Genomic DNA, 16,931 nt, shown 5'->3' with positions numbered 1-16,931 from the left:
AGTCCCCTATAGGTGTTTAGATTTGATTGACAAATTCAACGAGTGATATGTGCTGATGTATATGTTTGCTTACAATATGTATTGGAAAAATATAAACAACAAGAGTGAGAAAAAATAGTCCCAAGTTTAATATAAAAAGGGCTTTCTTTCAAAGTTGATTATTCCATTCTTCTTTTCTTTGGAGTAATTTCCAGTCATTGTTGGGTGGGGTGATTGAAAAGAATTGATTATTTAAATAGGACTGCATCTTTGGAGGTTGCACTTAGGGCAAAATGAATATTGGATATCCCGGTAATGGAAGCTCTCCCTAAGGGTATTTGAGTTTTCTTTCAGAGTAGGTTAAATGCCATGATTAATACTCTGAGTAAGTATCATCTGCTATGTTATCAAAAGACATGAACAACTTGACATAGAAAGATGATAATTCACATTTGCCACAAACTAAATGCAGTTTTAGCCCTTTTCCAAGGCTAGGGTACATCAAATGCTGCCTGAAGTTTGACTCAATAGACAAATTGTCCCTTTCTTCTTTTCCTCCCTGCTCAGATTGTTATCTGGGAGAGAATCATTTGCAGGAAAAGAATAACTTATCAGAAAGGAGAAACTGCACAGAAGATCCAAAGGCTCAACTGTTCCCATGTGTACTGGGCTTCTGACTCATTCTGATTCTCAGGAAAGAGGCAAATCTCTGTTTCACAGCAATTTTCAGAGGGATTTGGGGGCTCTCGGGCTGCTATGAGCCAGTGGCTGCTGTGTGCATGCAGGAGGAGATCATCTTGCAGAGGAGTAGAGATGTTAGCTTTGCAGGGAAATAAAGAAAGATAAAGAAAGAGCTAGTCTGCCTTGTGTATGTCATTTATCCCTTCCTTAGATTGGCAAACAATTTTCTTTCAAGTAAAGGGAAATAATACATTTCAACATTGTCAAACATATTTATCAACATATTTATATGCAATCTGAGTCGTTCATAATGATTTTCCTTTCTCCAGGCATTGGCAAACATAGATAATCAATGTTACCCAGTGACTACAAATAGTTTTCTCAAAAGGCTGTCTTCCCTTTTCAACAGACAGATTGTCAAACTACCAAACAGTAATGCTCAGTGTAGCAAAAATATCACTTAATTGACAAATTGCAGATTAACACTTCCTAGGCATCAGTAATGTTAGAAAGCTTTAATGGCTGTAGTAGTTTATTTTCCTTAAAGACAAAGAACAGCCCAGGATCCATTAAAGAAGTCACTTGCTTATATAACATCACTTAGCAGATATTTTCTCTTTCTTCATGCAAACTTGGGATTCTTAGTACCAAGCAGATGTCTTGGGGACAAAGGCAGTAATTTGAAATATTATTACATTTCTTCAAAACAAAACAGAAGGAAATTTGAGGAATAAGAATATGCACATTTATAGTAAAATAATTAAGAAATGAGTAGAAGGGTGATGATTTACAAAAGTATAAAATAAGTATTAAGATTCCAGTAATTCATAAATAATGAAGATAATATAGGGAGTCTGGCTAGAATACAGACCATTTAAAAGTTCCTGGTTTCTTTCAAGATTAAATAACTTCTCAGAAATCAGTATGCAGTTCTGATGCTTTTCCCCCATACCACAATACACCCACCACTTCATTATTTATAGAGACCTAGGTCGTATGACTGAAGATGACTCTGTTCCCAGAGCTGAAACTTCTGGGGATGGCTGATCAATTCCATTATTTCTAATACTCTAAACCACATACTCTAACCTAGCATTAGTTTGATCCCAGACTCCAGGGGTTCCTAGGGTTCTTTTGAAAGAAGGGTAGAGTGGCTGGTGGAGAAAGCTTGATTTCCATCCAATGGAAATATTTTTATTTATATTATTAAAATCTACACATTAAACTTATGAAATTTAAGGTGACGTCAAACTAAGGTGAGCTGATAAATCTTGAGGGAAAAGCGTACATTGTCAGAGATTTTACTCTTATGATGCAAAGCTCCTTAGTGCTTAAGAGCATTAGTGTTGTCATAAGAAAACCTTGGTCATGGCTTTGACATTTACCAGCTGTATGACCTCAAACAAGTTATTTAATTTTTGTCCCAGTTTCTTCTTCTGTAAATGGGAATAATAATTCACAGGACATTTTGTGATAATTACATAAAGCAATGATCACAATGCCTGCCATATTTCACATATTCAAAAATAGTAACTATAATAATATTTTAATAATAATAATGATGATGATTTTTAAGGACTTTAAGGAATTATACAGGAATGTTTCTCCCTATACGACTAGCTCAGTATGATTCTTGGGGCAGTAATTAGAAGATCATTTTAGCTGGAAACTACATGATCTTCTGCTTCTGACAACTTTTTTCTCATCACTGCTTTGCTTTACATTTCTAACTCTGCCTTCAGTAGGTACTTGCCTACTGAAGATGCTATTTCTTAAATAACAGATGAACTTGAAGAATAATGATGGACCTTATTTAATAATTTACTCAGTTTTCTCCTCAATTTTGCTTCCACCTAAATTCATGGCCCTCATTTCCCCATGAAACGTTTAATTGTAAAGGTTTCCCCAACCTCTGTCGGACTGCACGGTCACAATCCAATAAATGGAAAATAAATTTAATCAGTCAACAAGTGACCTTTACTGTATGTCCCAGCCACTGTTCTAAGGACTGAGGAAGCCTCAGTGACAAACACAAGACAAGACAAGACAAGACAAGCTTTCCCTCTCTGACGTCCCTCATGAAGAATGATTGCGATTTTCAAAGGGAGCTTCTTTATAGTTGTCAACTGTAGTCAAGTATGCTTTGAATGAAGAATTTAGATTCACTTTTCATTAGTTCCTCTCTGGTGCAACATGTATTTACCTTCAGAAGATTTTTAATGATAGCCTTTTCCAGAAGATCCTTGTTCATATTTCTCCAAAGATGGAGTTTACACATAGAAGTACATGCTTAGACCCACCCAAGAACCAATAAAGCAAAACAAGAAAAAAAAAACTATGCAGAATCACAACCATTAAAATGTTCACCTAAAACCAGACTTAACTGAAAAGGTATATTTTCTACCATATGGATAATGCAATTTTGCACAGAAGTGCAAATTTTACTGCTGGGGAGTAAAGGTAAAGGGTCTAAGGGAAAGATTCAGGAGGTATAAAGCCCTTCCTTAGGAAACTTAAAGGAAGTGCTTGAGAATCAATGATTTAATAAAATCAAGCATATCAGCACATTCAAAAGAATAAAAAATGAAATGAGGAATAGAAGAGGGTCTATGTCAAATACTGTATTCATTTATATGGTAACTGAGAAATTTATCTCCATTGAGAAATTTAATGTCCTGAAAATCAGGCCCTCTCACTATTCTAATTTTCTTAATATTAATTTAGTTTGGTCAAAAATTTAGGTCAAAAAAACTTGTCAAAAGAATTTACAATCAGACGATGAGGATTTTTTAGTTAGCCTCAAAGCAAAGAATGCCATCTTTGACTGTGCAAACTGCGTGGGAAGGTAGTCATGGATTGAGTCACAGCTGAACCTTGGGCATTCAGTGGGCATTGTGACACAAATGGATACTAAAATGATTACATAAAGGAGGTGGAAAATACAGCAATGGCCCATAAAGAAAAGGGAAACAGAAAACACTTTAGTTTTGAAAATCTGTTAGCATCTTATTTGCAGCAAAAACTATCACCCACTGATTATTTTAGTATAATGAGGATGCTAAGGTTGAAGTTATCAAGATCAATAAATACAGATTGAAAAAATAATTATGTTCTCCCAATTTTGCCCAGTATCTTCAGTCAAGCAAGTAATAGGGAAAAAAGAAGAAATACCAAATATTTTCTTATATTCTTCTTATCTGACCTGTTTTAAAATTAAGGTAAAATAGAACTCTAGCCATAGGATCTTTAGAACTAAATGAGCTTAAGTGCCACAGCTATGTCATATTATCTTGAAGGGAAAGGTAATTATTTTTGTGACAGGCCCATTTCTTATTATCACTAATAATCTAAAATTATATATTTTGTCATGTAATTATTATCTACCATAAACAGCCAGTAGTGTGTTAAACTGATACTGGGAACTCCTTGTTATGCTCCAACTCCAAGGGCAAATAGTCTTGAATTACATTCATACTGTTTATTTTATTCATTATTCAATTGTTTGTTCAATGTTCCAAAATGAAAGATCTCACAGAACTTCTAAAAAAGGCACTGCCTTTCAAGAAATTATGCAATAGGTATTTGAGCCAATCATGTCTGTATTATTTGATGCATACTGACTTTACCTGGGTATTTTTTACACTCTCTAAGCGTAGATTACTCATTAGTAAAATGATGATAAACATAGTACGAATGTCACACAACTGTTGCAACAACGTCACACAATTGTTGCAAAAATTATTGAATAAAAAGTACTTAGCAAAAAAGCTCAGCCAATGTTAAGTTTCATGAATCAATTTGATCCCAGTAAAAACCCAGCACACTATGTGTATGTGCGTGTGTGTATGAATGTGTGTGTGTGTGTGTGTGTGTGATGTTTAAACTAACAAGGTGATGGAAGGAAATTTAAAGGACCTAGATTAACCAAGATTATTTTGAAGAAGTGCACAGTTGAACGATCTATACTACCACACAGTGATTTAGTATAATACTATAATAGTAAATAAATTACGGTATTGGCTCAAGATACAGAAATAAACAAAAGAAGACAATAGAGTCTAGAAATAGATGCCCACACATATTGTCACCTGATTAATAACAAAGATGTCACTACAATTCAGTTGTGGAAAAGATGGCCTTTTATAGAAATGATGCTAGGATAATTTGAAAAAGTGAATCTTGAGGCCCTAACTCTCATCATACACAAAAATATCCAAGATTAATCATAGATTTAAATATAACAAAATAATAACATTTCTAAGAGAAGACATAGCACAATATCTTCATGACATTGGAGTAAACAGCTTGCAACTAACCCTAAAAGGAAAAAAATAATAATAATTGGATTTTATTAAAATTAAGAATTTTTTCTCATCAAAAGATCATTAAGAAAGCAAGAAGATAATTCAAAGACTGAGAAAAATTCACTTCCAATGTATGTATCAAATAAATGACTTATATCCAGAATAAATAAAGAAATTCCACCATAAAAAAGTAAAAACAAATTCAATTAAAACTAGGCAAAAACGTGAATGGCACTTCAAAATACAGGATATCCAAATGGCTTTTGAGCATAACATATTTATTCACCAGAAGAGAACAAATTAAAACTTCAGCGTGTACCTTTCCTGCCACCAAAATGGCTAGTACTAACAAGTCTAATGGTACCAAGCAGCAAGGACATGAAGCTACTGGAGTTCTATTACATCGTTGGTTGAAGTGTGAATTGACACAGGCAGACTGAAAAAATATTTGGAATTATCTACTAAAGCTAACTAAATGTATGCCTACCATATGATTCATCAATACCGCTCTTAGGTACATAGCCAAGAAAAGAATGTGTTAATATCCATAAGTAAATAAAAATATCCGAAACAGTTTTTTTCAAGTAATAGTAATTTTGTATAAGAACGTAATTTTTTGCACTACTGTACTCCAGCCTGGGCAACAGAGCGAGACTCCGCCTCAAAAAAAAAAAAAAAAAGTCATTTTTTAAAAATAAATCCAAATACTGAAAACAATCAAATATCCATTGACAATAGCATCTATGTAATTCATTGTATGTTCATAAAATATAATATGAAACAATAATAAAAAAATATAAACTACCGGCCGGGCATGGTGGCTCACGCCTGTAATCCCAGCACTTTGGGAGGCCGAGGCGGGCGGATCATGAGGTCAGGAGATTGAGACCATCCTGGCTAACACTGTGAAAGCCCGTCTCTACAAAAAATACAAAAGTTAGCTGGGCGTGGTGGCAGACTCCTGTAGTCTCAGCTACTCGAGAGGCTGAGGCAGGAGAATGGTGTGAACCCGGGAGGCAGAGCTTGCAGTGAGCCCAGATTGTGCCACTGCACTCCAGCCTGGGAGACAGAGCGAGACTCCATCTCAAAAAAAAAAAAAAAAAATATATATATATACACACACACACACACACACACACACACACACACACACACTACTGATGTACACAGAGTAGACACTATGTTGAGTAAAAGAAGCTGGGCAAAAAAAGTACCTATTGTGTGATTCCATTATATGAGGTTCAAGAAGAGGTGAAACTAACAGAGGCTATAGGGAGGATGAGCTCTTGAGATGAAAGTGATACATGTGCCATGCTGGAAATTTTCAATACTTTTATCTCAGTAGTGGTTGTCAGAGACATATATTTGTACAATGTGTATGTACTTAACATTATATATCTTATTATTTAATTGTATATGTGCCCTACCTCAATAAAAAGTTTTTTAAATGAGTTATTATATAGCCATAATCACTAATCTGATCCCTTGTTTGAATGAAGAGAATGGGTCAGGTGTCCTACAACCCCATTCTTGGTGGGTTCACCAATTCTCTCCCTTGGAGCATTCTGCCAAAAGGTGACTGTGAAATTGATTAACAGAGTTTATAAATCACAAACCATAAATTGGGAAAATTCAGGTACTCTTTCCCACATTCATTTCTATTGACAAACACCTGGCATTTGCTCTTTGTACCATACATGGCAACATTAAAATAGTAGAGGAAGAATGAGGGCTCAGAAAGAGAGAAGGAGGAGATGGGCTCAGGGGCTCCTACCTGTAGTCCTACCACTTTGTGAGGCTGAGTCAGGTGGATCGCATGAACCCAGGAGTTCAAGATCAGCTTGGGTAACATGGTGAAACCTCATCTCTACAAAAAAGAGAAAACTTAGCCGGGCATGGTGGTGCGCACCTGTAGTCCCAGCTACTAAGGAGGCTGAGACAAGAGAATTGCTGGAGCCCTGGAGGCCAAGGCTACAGTGAACCCTGATTGTGCCACTGCACTCCAGTCTCGACAAAGAGTGAGTCTCTTTCTCAAAAAAAAAAAAAAAAAAAAAAAGAGAGAGAGGAAAAAGATATAAGAGGAAAAGAGGTATTTTTAAATCTATCGAGAATATTCTAAAGCTTGGTAAGAAAATAATATTATATGTTATATACATGTATACATATATATGCAGAATAACTGATTTTAACATTTTTAGAAGGTACTAGACAACAAATCAGGCAAAGATTTGTTAATTTAAATTTAAATTTAATTTAAAGCTTGAAAAGGAAGGAGACTTTAAAATGATATTATTTGAAGAACATGTTTGTTAACTTAAAAAAGCAATGGAAACCTACAGTGAAAACAATATATATAATAATATAGTTTAATTGGTGACTCGATACAAAGTTAACTTGCAGAAAAAATAGACATGTTATGTAAACAACAATCACTGAGAAATATTAAGGAGAATTGGAAATAATAAAAATTTGGTAATAAACTTAAGAAATATGCAAGATTAATATTAAAAATGTATATACTGCTATTAGAAGACACAAACAAAAACTTAAATGCTAAGATAAACGGTGTGTATAAGAGAGTTCACATAATGGAGTTTCCCACATTAAACTCTAATTAACAAAGTCAAATGAAGACACCAACACACTCTCTTTCTGTAAAATGGTAAGATTATTCTATCATATAACTATATGACTAAATAAGAAAGAAGACACAGGAACATTCTAAACTTAAATATTAACGAGAACTAGCTTTCATTTGTATTAAAACATGGGTAAAAGCTGCAATAATTAAAATAATATGGCACCAGTTGAAAAATTGACAAACAGATCAATAGAACAATACAGGATGTCCAAGAAATATGCCAAATTCATATAGGAATTTAGTACATGATACGGTAATAATAAAATTTCAAGTTACTGGAAAAAAAGAAAAATTATTTAATACATGATTCTGGGAAAAAGGGTAGCCATTAGTAATAACAATTGAATTTCTACTTCCTGCCTTACTTCAAAATTATTTCCAGGAAGGAAAAAATGCCAACATAATAGGATTAGAATAATACATGACAAATATTAGTACTTTTGAGAGGCGAAGACCTCAATATATTAGAAAAAAATTATCCAGAATCCATAAGTGGAAACACCGATATAATTAATTTTAACAATTTTTTTAAAGTCTGCATAGCAAAAACATCACATAAACAATACTGAAAGACAACAAATTTGGTGAATAATTTACAGCTTATATCACAATGCTTTCATTAAAAAAACGCCTCTAGATATCAAGAAGAGAATTGTCTAAAACCAAATAGAGAATGGGCAAAAAATGTGACCTGATAGCTCATAGAAAAGCAAAATAAAATAAAATAAAATAAAAGGCTTCTAAAAATATGAAAAGCTACCAAACCTCCTTCATAAAAAGATGAAAAAAACACATAAGCTACAATGTAATTTTTTTATCTGTTAGCAAAAATTGAAAATATTATGAAGCCAGTGTTTATAATGGTTTTGGAAAACAATATTTTCACTTAATCCTTTTTGGAATCCAAATTTGAACAATTTCCATGGAAACTTACATTTTAAAAATACAGTTCTACTAGTAAGTTGCCCTACAGATATATATGCTCCTTGATTAAATGTTGTTTCTATAGCAATAGTAATTGAAGCATTAGATGTTATAACAAAAAAATTTGAAATACTCATCAAAATGGGGATTGTTATATAAATGCATATAAATTATGGTATATTCATTCAATGCAACAATCACTTATTGGAATAATGAAATTAATGTAAGGACTGATATACTTCTACATAAACTAATCTGGAAGGATCTTTAATTCTTATTGTCCAGTGCCAAACATCAAAGGGCAGAATGGGAGTTATATACTCACAAGATGATATAAGAAGCTGAAAGACCAGGTGTAGTGGCTCATGCCTGTAATCCCAGCACTTTGGGAGGCTGAGGCGGGTGGATCACCTGAGGTCAGGAGTTCGAGACCAGCCTGGGTAACCTGGTGAAACTCCGTCTCGATTAAAAATACAAAAAACTTAGCTGGGCCTAGTGGTGGGCGCCTCTAATCCCAGCTACTTGGGAGGCTGAGGCAGGAGAATCACTTGAACCCGGGAGGGGGAGGTTGCAGTGAGCCGGGATTGCGCCATTGCACTCCAGCCTGGGTGACAGAGCGAGACTCTGTCTCAAAAAGAAAAAAAGAAGCTGAAAACAAGTGCCTCTAAAAACGGAGGCCAGATAGTTCATTGAGAAGCATAATCTTTTAAATTCTATGCCAATTAAATGTATTGCCAGCTAAAAATATTTTTTTCTAAGTTAAATATTTATCAGACCAAGAATGAAACTATTAAAACTTGTTTGGTAAAACACAGTAGATTACCATGTATGTAAATCTCCAATCTCCCTCAGAACCTCCATTAAGAATGAGTAATTATTTTTAAAATCATAAATCCACACAAATGAAGAGAATGAATGGGGGAGAATCATTTGAGTATTATGAGATATAAATAAAATGTGGGAAATTGGAGAACAGATGAATAGATGGTTAGAAAGCCATTCAAAGCTGAAGCTCACGCCTCCATAAGTAGAGGCCAAATTACAATTCACATCCAAACTCTGAAATCAGTTACGATTTGTAAAACCTATAAAAATAGACATATGGGGAACTTCCAATAAAAATGCCACATTTTTTGCACTCTTATCTTTCTACAGCGAAAGCCACCAGTTGACAAGCCAGGTTCCAATTTTTAAAGACCTCTCCAGAAATGGCTGGCCAAGGATTATCATATGTTTATGCAAAGCCTCTAAAATGAAAGAGAACAAACCAATTCTACAGAACAAAGGAACTTCAAGGAAACAGAGGCAACGCCTATGGCCGAAAAAGCCTATAAAAATACTATAATTAGTATCAGATAAGAAAAATATACTGCATCAATTGAACAACAGAATATTTAAAATAAGCATTAAGATAACAAGAATAAACTCAAAAAATTGAAAATATGACAAAGATTTTTAAAAATACAATAGACACTGGGAAAACCAAGTTAAGAAAACAGTAAAACAAAAGGCAAAGAGATATAAAATTGGAGAAGAAAATAGTCAAATTATAATACAAACTCAGAATATGAATGAAAAGAATTCTAGGAAGAGAGAACTGGAAACACTAAGAGGAAAATGCATACATCAAATGAACAAATAAATACAGTTTTTTTAGTTCTGGAAGGGCACAAGTATTGAAATAAAAAGGGATTGCATAAAGCTCAGCAAAATGAATAAAAGGAGACATACGCCAGGTTACACCATGTAGAAATTGTAGAAAACCAGGGTAAAAGTTTCCAAATGTTACAGAAGAAAAAAAAAAAGTTTTGGCTTAAAAAGATAACATCAAAAGATACATCACTTTGATGCAATGCTTTCAGAATTCTGAGAAAAAATGATATCCATTCTATAATACTATACTCAGTACAAAACAACAATCATATGTGAGCATGCATTAACAGATTTTCAGACCGTGTCTCAAAAACTGTCCTTTCATGTGAGAGCTGCCCAGAAAACTGGGCAGAATGTACTCTGCCCTGCCTTAGGTGTGACTGTTCGAATTCTAGACTGCAGGGTGTATGGAATTCCTGGGTTTCTAAATCAGAGTTGTTCTGTTGCCATTTATCCTTTGCGAAGAAGTTACTAGGGAATGAGATCCAACAAAAAAAGCATTAATCCAAGGAAGAAAGAAAAACCAGGATCTAGGAAACAGTAGCACCAGCCTGGCAGAGAGGAAGGGAATTCCCAGGATTGTAGTTAGGGAAAGTTTTCAGACTAGGGTAACAGCTGTCTGTTATGCCTGGAGAAAAGTCCATATTGGACGGGAAACTAGATGTCTTAAACTATAGTTTGTCTACAAGGAAAAAGTTGAGTATGTTGATTCCCAGATGTGTTTTATCATTTTGTGACAAGTTTTATAAGTCCAGAAGATAATTTGGCAATTAATTAGTAATGGAGACATGGAAGACTAAGAAAATAAATAAGGGAAGCAATTATTAACTTTAGAGAAAATACAGAAAATTGTAAGTAAGAAAGTACGCATTACATGGCTTTACTTTGAAGAATATTTATTTATGTTGTAATCATAAATCAATGCTGAATATTAATTAAATTTAAAGCACTATATACAGGAAAAGGGGAAAGGGGAAGTATGTATAGCTGGAGTGGTGATATATGTATGGCTGCTACATCCTCTTCAGCCATGATAAGAAATCAAGAGATACTATCTAAAATTGAAACATCAAAATGTATTACTTTTAACTATGCTCTCTGAAGGCATGAAAGTAAATAGGAGAAAGAGCTAAAAGACTTAAGTGTGGTTGGCTCTGAGAAGTGGAACAGAAATGGTAGGAGTGAAAAATGTATGTGTACATCTACTACTATGATGAAAATAAAATTTAAATTAGAAAGCACCTGAAAATTTACATGTAAGTACCTGATTTTTCTAGTAGCAATTTTAATTATTTTGTGGATTTGATTCTTCTCAACTCTTTGCAAAACTTCTAATAACGCTTTTAAAACAAAGGGTTAAATATCTTCGACCCAACCATTTGAATATTGCACAGACAAGAGCTTGATTGAGGTACAATGGCTTGATTTTGATGATGGTATTATCAGCATTAGAGTTGGACCAATGTACACCTCCAGGGAAACTGCAAACAGTGTATTATCATACAAAACACTTTTAAATTATTCCCTTTATTAAACCAAATTTTTCTGGCCTTGTCTATATGTTTGCTTTTGTACATATTAGTTACCGTTTGCTGCATAATAAACCAACCCCAAAACGTAGCAGCTCAAAGTAACAATAAACTGATTAGCCCATGATTCTATGGTCAGCAATTTTGTCTGAGCTCAGAGGTGAAATTCTTCTGCTGGTCATGTCTGGGGTCACTCATTTGCCTGCTGGCACTCATGTGCCATTAGGAGCTAGGGTGGGCGAAGATGGCCCGTCACAGTCCTGATGGTTGCTGTCGGTTTTCTTCAGGTACCCCTCTGGTACCCCTCTTGCAACAGGGTCTCTTATCCTCAGCATGGCTAGGTCTGCAATCTTCACATGGCAGTTTCAGTGTTTCAAGAAGACAAGAACTGAAGTTGTAAAGAGTTTTGAGGTTTAGGCTCAGAACTACCACATCACTTTCATCAGATTCTGTTGATCGAAGCAAGTTGCAAAAGCAGCCCAGATTCAAGGGTATGAAAAAATGGTCTCCATAACTCCAGGGGAGAAGCTGCAAACAATTTGTGGTCATGTTTAATCTGCTACATATATAAAAATTGACTCTAATCTTAACCAATTTATAAGTTAAGTGAATTTAAGGTGGCATCCTCATAATTTTTATTAGGAAGTCTGATGGTAGTTTACACTCATCTCTTCGTATCTCAGGTCCCTGTCTCCGGTCACTCATATTTACTTTTAACTAGGGGCCATGGTATTTTTTTTCTAATTTTTGTATATGTCTGTTTCTTTACAATATTGAAAGTTTCAATAGGAGTAGAACTCATGTGATGTTCACTCTCTTATCTTGCACAATGATTTACTAAATCGAAGGTACAACAAAAAGAGCAGAAAAGTTCTCAATACATTTTCCCTAAAGCCATTAATAAGGTAAAAGAAAGAGGACAGCAACAATGCAAGAAGGTGCATTTGAAATATTCCAAGTAAGATATTTCGGAACATGTAAAACAGTGGTTTTGAAAATGCAGGCAAGGAAAACAAAGAAAATAACAAAATGTCAAATGTTAGCTAATTACAGGATAGAAAGTAAGTTTGGTGTTTGCATCTGTTAAAGGGAAAAAAATCCAGCTATTTCTTGACTTTTAATTATTCTAGTCACCATTTTCATTAGGTTTAATTTGTCTTACTGGGAATTGAGAGGCAACTGGCTGTTGGCAGAAGCAACTTATAATGTCCCAGAACTATTAGCAAAAAAGATATGCATTGCTGCATTTGGTTCTACTTTCGTATAAAAGCATATTATTATTCTCATTAGATAGCTCTGACCATATCTGGTAGAGAAACTGGGGTAGTAAAAGGCAGATGAATCATAGACTAAGGTCCAGAGAATAAAATTAAAAGATATTAAAGAATAGCAAATTTAAGCTAAAGGTTTTATTGGATAATGTGAGGGCAAGAAATGGAAGTGAAAAGAGCCCTTTACTAGGAGCTATTACAAAATATTGAATTATTTAGAGTAGTGCAAAAGGACATGCCCAAGACCAGTGGAATGAAACTAGGAAAACGAAAATTCTATCAGAGAAATGTTGCTAACATCAAGGATATAATGAAACTGTCTCCCAGGAGACCTGTTCCATCTAACATAGAACTTTCCAATCTTAAAAGCTGAAATTTCATCTGACCCTGTAGCATCCCAGACTTTCTTACCTATGTATCACTCTAGCAGAATGAATTGGGTTTTCAAGCCAAAAGACACTTATATTTAATGAGTTATTTTGCATGTCAGAAATGAATTATTTCATTAACACACATAATAACAATACCCATAGTCAAAATGAAGACAGGTCTTATTGAAATTATTACCAACATTGATGGTCCTACCTTCTGCCTTATCATATGAACATGTGGGAAATCTATTCTAAGTTAATTGTAATGACTTAAGTCCTCTAGTGGGGAAAAATAATTTCAGTCTTTCAAAAGGTATCAGTCTCTCTATCCACAGAATGGGTCACTATGATGTCAGCATCATTCCTATAGCAAATATCAAATAAATAAACGTACAAAACACACACTGTGATTAATACTTTTGTGATATTTAGGAAGTTATATAGGTTCTTCTAGGGAAGAAGGGAGAAAATGCAGGTCTGGAGTTTCTCATTGGAAACCCTTGGGGCCAGATTTATTTATGTATTCATAATTTTAGAGAGTTTGTAAATGTAATACAGTGCATCTACCTTAAATTTTTTCAGCAGGCCAGTAATCAAAATAGCACCATTTCTTCTGTGAAACATCTGACTGTTCACATTTAGTGGGAATGACCTCAGGTTTCACCATCACACTGATTCACATAAGGTCAGGTTTTACTTTTAAGAAATTATTATTTTTTAATTTACTTTTCAGGGCTTTTGGATTTAAGAATTATAGATAAGAGGTTGTGGACTCATACCTATGTTCAGTATTTAAACAAATCTGAAAACCAGGTGGGAAAAAAACTGTCCAAATGCCTCTAGATGTAGTGTTTGCAATTAGATTTGCATACCCAATTTAATAAAATATCTTCTTTTTTGCACTTGGGCCAAAAATAATCATAATTTAATGAACAAAAACAAATAATGAGTAAGTGAAGAAATCAATGTGACAAAGGATCTTAAAATAGTTTAATGTAACCAATAAAAAAAGTCAAACTGATATGCCTACTATTTTTTTCCTTTTAGTTGTGGTCCAATGAACAGGTCACATAACTCATTCTAAAGGTTTGGGTTTAATTTTCAATATTCTCAACTACTTTTCTTTGCTTAGTAATGAGTAACCAGTAAATATTTTTTTCTTTGTCTTTTTGAAAATATAGAAGCGGCTCTTTGACTTTACAGGATATTTTGGAAATTAGTTTGGGATTAAGATAATTCATTCACCAAAGTGAGTTTAAGCAAATATTGTAAATTGCCTAATGGATATCTGCTAATGACATTTTCACAGGGTCTAATCATGAAACAAAACTGCAGGAGGAATTGTTCAATGGGAAATACGTGTATTTTTATTATTCAGACACTGACCAACCCATTAATGAAATTGGGATTGCATTAAAACCAGTCAATAAATTTGAAATTCAAAAAAAGAGAATGTTATGTAAGACACAAGATACACACCTACATGTTACAAAAAAAAATTCCATTTTTCTAGAAATTTAATAGTCCATTCTCATTCTTCCTTATATTATAGATTCGCGCTAAGGTATCATTAGATTCTCAGGACCTAAGGCACTTGAAAAATTTCAACAGGGCTTAGTGATTGGATAAGCAATAATTTTTTGCATCAATGCTTATTGATGCAGAGCTTAACAAGTTTTGTTTTGTTTTGAAGTTTTCTTGCAAACATTTGAAGGTACTCATTGATTTTTATTGCCGTTGTGTGACAGGAATCTTTATGATTTTTCTCTCATTAGATTTGATTACCAGAAAAAGTTTTAATCAATTTGCTATTTAAATACATAAATCTAAAAATAAAATCTAAATATTAGGAGCTTTAAGGTTTTATTGAACATGGGGTGTGGTTAATACAAATATAACTTTAAGCAGATAAATGTACTAGAGACCTTTTAGGTCTGATTTTCCAAATTGCTTTCTGTTCCATATTATCTTAATTTTTAAAAAATTATAAACTGGGTTCTGTTAGAGAAGTAATATGAGAAATTCTAAATTTTATTTACTCAATTGTGTCTATGTTCATAATGAGTATGTTTGCATATTTCCTTCACAAATGTACTTTTACAAATTCATCCTTTCCCCAAAGTCAGTGCCTGTTAATCACGTTCCTGATTAACAGGAAAGTAGGGGTTAAAATCTAGAGGGAAAAACAGTGAAAGAATAGACCTAATATTTCATTAGCATAGCCTAAGCTTCATCAAGCCTTCATTACAAGTTGATTTACTTTTCCCATTTTACTTGTGAGAATGCTACATATGTAGTTTAAAGACTCAGAGGTAAAACAGCAAACCCAAAGTTACGTCGTGAATAAAAAGCATAACCATACATTTTCCACCTCTCTCTGCTGCCCCTGGAAAGTTACTGTAGCACAAAAACAAGCTAAGCAACCTGTAGATGATAAAATAAATCTCTTGCCATTTCATTACACTTGACATTTTGATTTATTTTTGTTTTGAATTATTTTCACCACTTTTCTCTTTATTTATAAAACTAAAACTTAACTCTTTGCAATCTTCCTTAACAAAAATATTTTTATTCCTTTTGCGTGTATCCTGCAAAGATTAAAGTTAAAGCCACAAGGTGAGTGCTCTCTTATATCTGAGAATTCAAAACATTATACAGAAAGCTTAGTCCTGACACTCCTAATTCGTTATACAACTATGCTTTGTTGGAATTTTGCTTATAATTGTTTGTAATTTCTAAACCATTGCGTTTTCAAGGATGGATTCCCAAAGCTCATGGATCAGAATCTTTTAAAGCATTAGTCTTATTGCTTACATACCTGTTGTGGGTCGAAGTGTAGCACCTGCCAAATTCAAATGTTGATGTTCTAACCCCCAGTGCCTCAAAGGTCCATCCTACCCTCGTATGACCTCATCTTACCTCATGACATCTGCAACAATCTTAAGATTACTGGTGACGCAATGAGGTAAGATGAGGTCACACTGGAGTAGGATGAGCCTTTAGTCCATTATGACTAGTGTTCTTAGCAAAGGGAAAAATCTGGACACTGTTACACTCACAGGAAAAACTCTCTGTGAATATGAAGACAGAGATCTGGGTAATGCAGCTCTAAACCAAGGAAAGCCAGAAGTGCCAACAAAACCGCTAGAAGCTACGAAAGAGACAAAATAGATTCTCAATCACAATCTTTACAAGGAACCAACCCTGCCACCATCTTGACCTTGCACTGCTATGTTCCAAAACTAAGACACAATAAATTTCTGTTGTTTAAGCCACTGAGTCCATGGTACTTTATTATGGCAGCCTGTAAAGACATAGGAAAAAAACAAATTCAGTTTCTCCAACTATACCCTAGATATGTGAGGGGTTTTCCCTACCGATAACCAAATCTGCAGATGACTCTTCAGCAAACCCAGCTGGGTCCTCTGGGTCCTCTAACTCAATTCAATTCTGACACCATCTGCCTGAAGAAAACGTCAGATCCCACAGGTTGAGGGTTCACTCCCCCAAGACTGTTCCCCACTTCAGATGACAGTCACAAGCACAGATCGTAACCTGTTTTCTGACCCGCTGGTTAT

General features: G+C 34.3%; 2 long non-coding RNA genes across 2 annotated transcripts in view; one reads left to right on the top strand and one right to left on the bottom strand.

The window, feature by feature from the left end:
• Nucleotides 1–832, top strand: part of LOC130540794 (uncharacterized) — a 51,767-nt gene extending 50,935 nt beyond the window's left edge. Inside the window, exon 5 of the long non-coding RNA XR_008954789.1 lies at nucleotides 547–832. This is a non-coding gene — a long non-coding RNA (uncharacterized LOC130540794). The remainder of the gene's footprint in view (nucleotides 1–546) is intronic.
• Nucleotides 1–16,931, bottom strand: part of LOC134728911 (uncharacterized) — a 224,663-nt gene that overhangs the window by 151,414 nt on the left and 56,318 nt on the right. The window lies entirely within an intron of this gene.

This window comes from Pan paniscus, chromosome 15 (genome assembly GCF_029289425.2).
Source record: "Pan paniscus chromosome 15, NHGRI_mPanPan1-v2.0_pri, whole genome shotgun sequence".
NCBI lineage: Eukaryota > Metazoa > Chordata > Mammalia > Primates > Hominidae > Pan > Pan paniscus.
This window is presented reverse-complemented; position numbering and strand designations above follow the sequence as displayed.